Source organism: Heterocephalus glaber, unplaced genomic scaffold, assembly GCF_053883595.1.
Source record: "Heterocephalus glaber isolate CG9 unplaced genomic scaffold, H.glaber_assembly_v1.0 deba00001673, whole genome shotgun sequence".
In the NCBI taxonomy this organism is placed as follows: domain Eukaryota; kingdom Metazoa; phylum Chordata; class Mammalia; order Rodentia; family Bathyergidae; genus Heterocephalus; species Heterocephalus glaber.
This window is the reverse complement of record NW_028258410.1, coordinates 13,777,267-13,787,346: the sequence shown is the minus strand read 5'-3', so window position 1 is coordinate 13,787,346 and position 10,080 is coordinate 13,777,267. Positions and strand designations below refer to the sequence as shown.

Below are 10,080 nucleotides of genomic sequence, written 5' to 3'. Positions count from 1 at the left end.
TCTTACATTTTTTTATAATATATAAAATATATATTACAGTGCATCATTATTATATAATATATGATATTGTATATTATATATGTTGCAGCAAAAGCACATTGCCATTCATCCCTCTCAGAATATTCACCCTTGCTTCACAGACAATTGTCCCATCATTCTTGACACTTTCTGAAGCAATTCTGGAAGTCCTCTTTAGTGAATCTCTTTATAAGGCATAATCAAAAATACAGTGAATGTTAGGCCAAATGCCATCTAATGGAAAGATAGGTTTATACAAACATTATAGTGCATCTTCATTTGCCTTATTACTAGATCTGACACTGTGCAACTTTAGGCTTTTTCTCAAAGTCAAAATGAGCATAAAAGGTAAGCATTTTGAATAAATTCAGGACACTATGACCAAAGACACAAGGGAACTTCCAGATCTGCTTTATAAAGTGACAATAATGACAGAATAAGTGTATTTGAAGTGAAGGGGAATATTTTGAGGAGAAAACTAATGACAATATGTCTTTTATTGTAATAATTTTTTAAAATTTAAACATTCACCCTGTTTTTCGATCACACTTCACACATGAAATAGAAGAGAGTCTGGAGACATGTTCTTTGAAGAGACATAGTTGTAGGAGAAAAATGAAGACAAGTGAAGAAGTCTTTCAGGAACTTTAGAATAGCAGAAAGACCAAATATTTGTGTTACTGGAATTCAAGGATTTGAGAATGCCAAAAGGGATCATGTGTTTTCCAAAACACCTCCCAAATCTAGAGAAGACTACTAATATCCAGGTAGGGGAAGGTCAAGGTCACCAGTCAGATTTAACTCAACCAAATCTACCCCAAGACATATTATAATTAAGCTCTCAAAAGTTAAAGATAAGGAGAAGATTTTCTAGGTAGCCAGAGAAAAGAAACAAATAACACATAAGAGTGTCCCAATTCACCTTATAACAGACTTCTTAGTAGAAATCTGAAAGGCCAGGAGAGAGCAGCATGAGATTTTCTTTTTCTTTTTTTTTTTTTGTGAATGAACAACACATTCTATAATTATTGAAAATATAGTACAGAGTGAAATGATTTAAATATAATTTAGGCACATATTGATTATGAAAATAGATATCTCTCAATACAATACTTCTTTGTCTTGGTAAAAATAATAAAGCAAAGAAAATAATTCATTTCTAAAGTTGCTTTCCTTCACCTGTAAAGGTCCACGTCCCTCCCCCTGTGCATAAGTGCCCTTCACTGTTAAGGAAAGCTTTGCATATGTAGATATAGAAGAAGAAGCTACGGAAATACTGGAGATACAGCATTCTCCCAAAGGAGACAAAAGTGGTTTTCAGTGATTCATTGCCTCGAGCTGATGAGTCTGTAGGATTCAGAGCTGTCTGGACGCAGCTTATGACCCTGCTCTTGGGGTGGACATGAGGACACTGGGATATGGGTAGGGAAGTAAAGGCCCTATCTCTGCTGCTATGGAGAAAACGACTCACGGAAGTTGGGCTAAATTTGACAAAAACCAACAAAAAAGACAAGTAAAAGAACCACAGGTGCTAACTGGTATTATGAATCAGACCAGCCAAATTTATTCGTATTTTGTGGTTATAATCATGCTGTCAATTTAAAATTCCACATTTCTCACTGTAGGGTTTGAGCTGCAATGTCACCTTCTAAAAGGTGACTTTGCCATGCTTACTCATGTGGCTTTTACTGCAGTGGATTTGGATTTAATACCTATTTCTGAGCTGGCCAGGTTTAAGCCATTTGCCATTTGAATTAAATGAATATTAATGATGCACTTTGGGTTTTTGGTTTTGAAGTATCTTCCTGTGCTTATGTTGACTGTATATGAGAAAACTAGGCTCGCAGTGCAGACAGAAAAAACTGCCTGGTCTGGTGTTGAGAGGAACTTGACTAGAATGAAATTCTGATGAAAGTTCATTTAATAGTTGTAGCTACAGGAAAATTTTCTGTTCATCTGGATTGTTCCAACGTACCTTCGGTATCATCATAATGTACAATGATTTTTTTCCCCACTCTGTCTCAATCAATGAGAGAGGGATATTTCTTAAATTCAGTTACTGTTTTGTTGTAAAAAGTAAACATAAATATGAACCTGAATAGAGAGCCTTAGGGAATCTGACCTCACCATAGTCATATGTAGCAACAGATATTTAAAGAGTGGAGGCATCACTAAAGCTATCTATGAACCTGAACAATCTTTTCAAAGTTTCATAAAGTTTATCGATTTAAATATCCATACTGCATCTAGATATTCAATAAATATAGTTGCATATTTTGTGCTTTTCATAAATTAAAATTCTCAAATGCATCTTAAACCAAGATGGTATTTCCATATCATGCCTATTTAAAAGCAAATATAATAGATACTATTCCCAATCACAAAACCAGGCAAATCCCCTTACCCCATTTAAAAGGCAGCAATATAATCTACTTTTCCTACATCTATTAAATGAGTGCTTTTCTTTTACATTTTCTGTGGGAAAATTTCAATTTTTTCCCCTATGCACTGCTGAGAACAATCATAATCCTCTAAATATTTTTAAAACTCCCTTATAGTGTTATATCTTCTAGACAACTGAGTGGGTGGAGAAACAAGATTGTAAGGAGGACATTTTTCATCTCGGACATCTTCCTCTCTGGAGCGCTCATCTGACACTCTGTGACATATGTAGTAGTGTCAGCATCTCTTCAAATATGGCCCCCTACACGTTGGAACCTCTCAGGTTGGCTTCCTCAAGGTCACAGCCAGATAAATCACAGTTCTCTAAGTCGGTTCCAGCCAGAGTCACTCCTCTGAGGTTACAGTTCTTCAACTTTGCATTTTTTAAGGTAGCAACTCTCAGGTTAATTCCTGTCATCTGACTTCCTTCCATATCCACACCTTTCAGATTAGCACCTTCTAAATTGGCTTTGAGACCAGAAGGATCCTCAAAATTACACAGCTTCAGGGATGCACCTTCTGCATTAGAACAGAGCATCTTGGCTCTCTGGAGATTTGCACAGTCCAGCACTGATCCAGAAAGATCAGCTCATTCAAGATTTGCACAGCAGAGATTTGCATGTGCAAGGTTACAGTGGCTTAAATTGGCCATTTTGAAGTTAATGTATCGAAGGTCCAAACGGGAAAGATCAGCACCACTGAAGTTTAAACCCTGGCAACTCAATTCTGACTTAGTTGGAGTTGCTAACAGAAATCGAACAAATTCCTTTCGGGATATTGGTGAATGGTCCTCTGGTGGTTGAGAATTCTTTATTGCCACTTCTAGGTGTTCAATCAATGAGTCTATTCCAAAAAATCTGGCTTCTTCTAACACACCCAATAAGTTAATGCCGTCATTTACAATGAGCTGTCCATGACTCAAGTAGTTTAAAATGGGTTCAAAGTACTCAGGACTTCGGTCAATTAAGAAAGCTCCTCTATGATCTTGTTTATTTCCCCAGATACCTTTGTCCTTGAACATGTGGGCCAGCATACTGTCGGGTTCTTTATTCACTAAAGTGCTTCTAAGAATTCAGGAGAAAAAAGTGATTTCTCCATGTGTCTTTAGAAACAAACATATTTAAGTCAAGAGTATACTTGATTTCAGCTGTTCTTTCAAAAAGATGCATACTATAACCTGGCAGGAGTAATGTGTGTAGTTGTAAAGTACGGCCCTCCAACATTTAATGTTAGCCAGTCTGTGTGGGATTCCAACAATCCTTCAGGTGGTTTAGAATCTGTCTGAGGATCAATAAATGGCTCTCCTTCACACACAAACAAAACAGCATCATCCCTGACCAGAGCAATGTCATCAATCAGTCCACCCTTCCCGTTGTACACGCTGGTGGCTTTTATGCTGAGTTTACTGCTGGCCACAGAGAGCAAATCAGATAAAGTCCCATATGCAGCAACCACCTTGCAGTTCTTGGGGCTGCCTTTGAGGAACAGGGTCACCCGCCGCATCGCGCTGCCCCCATCGGGTCCTGAGGGAGCCGCCACCCCCCCACCTGGCCCCCTTCCCTCCTTCTTCTCCTCCCACCCACTCCCTCCCTCCACCCACTCGGGCTGTCCTCCCCGAGCATGAGATTTTCACTACAATGAAGGAAAAAAAACCCTACTGACCAAGAATACCTACCCAGGAAAGCTATTCTTTAGAAGTGAAGAAGAGATAAAGACATTCCTAGATAAACAAAATCTGAGAACACCAGACTTGTTCTACAAGAAATGCTAAATGAGAGTTCAAACTGAAAGAATGGGATATTGATGAATTACAAAAAAATAAAAGGTATAAAACTCACTGGTAAGAGTGAATAAGCCAACAAAATCAGAATACTATAAATTCTGTAAGTAAACCATTCATGTCTTTAGGATGAAAGTTTTAAAAATTAAAAATAGTAATAACCACATTAACATGTTAAGAAATAAGCAATATAGAAAGATGTAAAATGAAATGTCAAAAATTAAGAATGTGTAGAGAAACGAATTGCAAGTGAAAAGTTTTTATTAGTATATTTTCTCTTATTTTCTTTCATTTATCTTTAAAGTCAAGTTGATATCATTTCAAAATAATTTGTTATAATCAAAGATGTTTTTATAAGCTTCATGTTAACCATGAAGTTAAAAATCTATAATAGACAAATATAAAAAAATAAGCAATCAAAACATACTACTAGAGCAAACCAATTACTATGAAGAAAAACTGTATAGGGGAGAAAGGAAAGAAGCAAGGGAAAAGGGAGAGAGAGAGAGAGAGAGAGAGAAAATAAGATACAAAATGCTACAGTAATACTCTACCTCTGTTATGGTTTGTATCTGGGCCCCCCTCCCCCAAGCCTCATGAGCTCATAGGCTTTTCAGAGGTGGTTCAATCTAAGGTGTGTAAATATGGATTAAGGGTGTGTGATAACTAAATCAACCCACTGATTGGTTTAGCATAGTTCTTGGTGTGGATAATGGGAACGCCCACCCTGGATGTAGGTGGCACCATCAATAGGCTTGTAGCTGGATGAGATGAATGGGAAAGGAAGGCTGGATGTTGCTTCCTCCTGCATCCCCTGCCATGGACTGTTTCTCTTCTGCCATGCCCCTCTGCCATGCCACTCAGCTTTTTAGCCAGCTCACTATGAACGAAAACTTCTGGAAACTTTCACCCAAAATAAATCTTTCCTCCTTTAACTCTTGAATGTCAGGTATTTTGTCTGACCGAGAAGAAAGTAACCAAAAAATCCTCTATGACTATGAAACTAATGTCTCCAAAAATGACTATTGTAAGACCTTGCTTGATGTACATTGATTCACTTCCCCAGTTAAAAGACACAGTCTCCAACAATATGCTCCTTACAAGAAATTGATTTCACCCCTAAGGACACACCTAGATTGAAACCAAAGGGATAAAATAAGATTTTTCATACAAATAGAATCAAAAAGAAAGTAGATAGTTTATCTCAGATAAAGTAGACTCTCAGTCAAAAACAGAAAAGGAAGTAATGAAAGTAATTATATAATGATAAAAGGATCATTTCAGCATGAGAAAATAACATTCCTAAATATCTATGCATCCAATAACAGAGGACCCAAAAATTAGTAGACCTAATAGGAGAAATGAACTCCAATATAATAATAGTACGGGACTTTAAAACTCCACTTTCACCAATGGAAAGATCATCCAGAAAAAAAATTAACAAAACAGCAAAATTAAATTGCACCCTACACCAAATGAACCTAACAGACATTTACAGAACATTTCATCTCCCAGCTGAAGAATACACATTCTTCTAACAAGAAAATTCTCTTGGACAGATTGTAATATAGGGTGGAAAACAAATCTCAACAAATTTAAAAAAACTGAACTCACATCAAGTATATTTTCCAACCACAATAAAAAAAAATTACAAATCAATGACAAAAAAAAGCTTTGAAAACTATACAAATACATGGAAAATTATACAATTTACTCTTGAACAATCAATGAATCAAGAAAGAAATCAGAAAGTTTTTAAATTTCTTCAAGCAAACAAGAATGCAGATACAACATATTGAAACCTGTGGGATACAGCCAAAGCAATACCAAGAGAAAAGTTTATAACAATCAACACTTAAAAAAAGGCAGAAAGTCTCACGTAAGCAACAAACATATCATTGCACCAGAATTAATATGACAGAAATAATAAAGGTCAGAGCATAAATAAATGAAGTAAAGACTTTAAAGTGTAGCAAAAAAAAAAAAAAAGACAAACTAGAGTAAGAAAAGAGAAAAGATGCAGGGCCGGGGATTTAGCTCAATGGTTCCACCACCTGCTTCACAAGCACAAGGTCCCGAGTTTGATCCCTGGTACCAAAAAAAAAAAAGGAGAGAGAAAAGATGCAAATAAAATCAGAGGTGACAAAGGCAACATTACCACTGGCACCACAGAAATGCAAAGCGTCATGAGGGATTTTGAAAAAATATATAACAACAAATTTTTCACCCAGGAAGGAATAGACAAATTCCTGGACACATGCACCCAATGAAGAGTTAATCAAGAAGAAACAGAAAAATCTGAACAAATCAATAACATGTAATGAGAATGAATCAGTAAAAAAGTTTCAAATAAAAGAAATGTCCAGATGGCTTTATTACTGAATACTATACATTCAAAGAACTAATACCAATTCTTCTTAAATTCTCCCCCAAAACATTGAGGTGAAAGAAATCCTTTCAAATTTGTTCTGTGAGGTCAGCATTACCCAGATACTAAAAGCAAACAAGGACAGAAGGAGAACAAAATAAAGCAATAGGCCAACATCCTTTATGGACATAGATGTAGAATTCTTCATCAATATGCTAGCAGATGGAATTAATTTTGCAGCATATTAAAAAGATCATACACCATGATCAAGTGGGATTCATTCCAGGGATGCAATGATGGTTTAACATATCTAAATAAATGTGAAACATCACATCAACAGAATGAAGGAATATATATATATTCATCTCAAGGCAGAAAAAGCATTTGATAGAAGTTAATATATATATATATATATATATATATATATATATAGGTACTGGGGATCGAACTCGGGTCCTTATGCTTGTGCAGCAGGCGGTGAAACTGCTGAGCTAAATCCCCAGCCCATTAATATATTGTTATAATAAAAACCATGAACAAATTAGATATAGAAGAAATGAACAAACCAAAGATCATATATAATAAGCCAGTATCTAACATCCTATTGAATGGGGGGAAGGCTGAAAGCTTTCTAAGATTTAGGATGACAAGGATGAACATTTTCCTCATTTTTATTCAACATTATACTAGAAGTCGTCACTGGAGCAATTCGGCAACAGAAACAAATAGCATCCAAATTGGAAGAGAAGTCAAATTGTCACTGGTTCAGGATGCAAAATCTGCATACAAAAATCAGTGGCATTGCTATTCACCATCAATGAATTATCTGAAATAAAAATCAAGAAGGTAATTCTATTTACAATAAGTACAAAAATAAAATATCTTGGAATAAATTTAATAAAGTCAAAGAAGTGAAAGATTTCTGTAATGAAAACTTGAGAGCATTAATGAAAAGAATTGAAGAGAACACAAAAAGATGGAAAAGTATCCAGTTCATGGACTGAAAAATCAAGTTTGTTAAAATATCCATGTTTCAAAGTGATGGTGTTAGTCGGCTGAGACAAAAATTGCTGAGAAAAGCAATTTAAATAGAAGAAAGATTTATTGCGGCTTATAATTTCAGAGATTTTAGTCCATAGTCAGTTGGTTTCAATGCTTTGAGAGAGGTAGAACATTACGGTCAAAGGACAGGGCAAAAGAAAAATACTCACCAGCCACATAGCAGAGACAGCACAAAAGATCCTGAGAGGAAGAAGCTAGGACCTGATAAGAGTTTCATGATCCATAGCCTTCCAAAAGGCTTCACTTGATGCTTTAATCACCCTCCAATAATGTAATAAAATTATTATCTCATCAGTGGACTAATCCATGGCTGAAGTTGGAGTCCTCATGATCCAATCAATCACTTCCCAAAAGCCAACCATCAACCAAGGCTCCAAAGCAATATGTCTTTTGGGAGACAAAAATGGATCTCAACCATAATGGTGATCTACAGATTCAATAAAATCTATGAAAATACCAATAATATTCTTCAAAGAACTAGAAAAATCCTAAAATTTGTATGAAACAACAAAAAGACCCATCACGGGTTTACATCTAGATGTCCCCAAAGCCTCATGTACTCATAGGTAGGGCTTTGGGGAGGTGACTGGATTGCGGGGACATGACACTCACGAGTGGATTAGCCCACTGATGGGTTTACATCTAAATGTGATGTGGGGAGGTGAAGTCTTGTAGGAGGAGGTGGGTCACTGTGGGCGTGGCCTGGAAGATAGCCCTTCTGCTCCCCTGATCCCTTTCTGCTTTGCCTGCCAAGCCATGAACTGGTTTTCCTCGGCCATGCCCTGCTGCCATGCCATCCTGCCTTGGAACCAGCCAACCATGTACTGAAAGCCCTACAAACTATGAGCCAAAATAAATAAATCTCTCTTCCTTTAACTTGTGTTTGTTAGGTATTTTGTCCCAGCAGCAAGGAAGTAACCAAGACAAAATGTAAATATCCAAAGCAATCCTGAGCTAAAAGAACAAAGTAGGATGCGCTACACTACCTGACTTCAAAATATACTACAAAGTAAAAATAATAAAAAGCACAGTAATTCATAAGAACAGACACATAGACCAATAAAATAGAATAGAGAGTCTAGATGTAAAGCCACATAATTTCAGCCGACTGATTTTCAACAAAAGATGCTGAGAATATGCACTGGAGAGAGGACAGTATTTTCAATAAATGATGCTGGAAAAATTGTATATCCACATGCAGAAGAATGAAACTAGACTCTTATCTCTCTCTAGCTACCAAAATAAATCAAATTGGATTAAGGACCTAAATGTAAGTTCTGAAATTATGAAATTCCCATAATAAACTGGCAATGGACAATAGAACGTGAAAGGATTTTTTGGATGAGACCCTAAAAGCACAGGAAATAAAAGTAAAAATGGGCAAATGGGATTACATTATGTTAAACTAAAAAGCTTCTTCACAGCAAGGAGACTAGCAGAGTAAAAAGAGAAACTACAAAATGGAAGAAAATATTTGCAATCTATATATCTCACAATGAGCAAATATCCGGGATATAAACTAAAGAACTAAAGAAACTTCAATACAAAAAATCCAACGTAAAAATGAGTAATAGACTTAAATAAACTTTTTTCAAAAGAAGTTACACAAGTGGCCATTAGGTATGTGAAAAAATGCTCAACATCACTAATCAGCAGAAAAATTCAAATCAAAGACATAATAAGATATCACCCCATTCCATTAAGAGTGGCTATTATGTAAAAGACAAGCAGTGAAAAAGATATGGAGGAAAGAAAATCCTTATGCACTACTGGTGAGAATGTAAATTAGTACTTCCATTGAGGAAAAAGTGTCATTTCCTCAAAAAATTAAAAATAGAACTACCATACCATCCAACAATCCCACCATTGCTATATACCCGAAGGAAATAAAAGCACCATTTCAAAGAAATCTCTGTACTCTCATGTTTATTACAGCATAACTCACAATAGCCAGTTGATGTTCATCAACTGGTGAATGTGTAAAGAAAACATGGCACATGTACACAGTGGATCACTATTCAGCCATTTAAGAAGGATGAAAAATGCTATCATCCTGTGACAGCATGGATGGAAATGAAGAGCATTATGTCAAGTAAAATGAGCCAGGCATAGAAAAATACTGACTATGTGGTTTCACAATATGTGAAATCTGAAAATGCTGATCTCACAGAAGTTGAGAGTAAATTAGTGGTTACCAGGGGCTGGAGAGAGTAGTGGGGCCAAGAGGGATGGGGGAAAGTTGGCCAATGGCTTCTAAGTTCTACTTAGCTAGGAGCAAGTTCTGGTGTGCAGTTGCACAGCTGGGTAAATAATAATGTAACATGAGTTTCAAAAAGCTTAAAAATTATTAAGAATATTTTAACTGTAAAGAAATTAATAAATTTTTGAGAAGACAAATATATTTACCTTA

The 10,080-nt window shown here is 36.1% G+C and overlaps 1 pseudogene; it reads right to left on the bottom strand.

Moving 5' to 3' along the window:
• Positions 1-2,665: 2,665 nt before the first annotated feature.
• Positions 2,666-3,978, bottom strand: LOC101713752 (BTB/POZ domain-containing protein KCTD9-like; annotated as a pseudogene).
• Between the last annotated feature and the right edge of the window lie 6,102 nt (positions 3,979-10,080).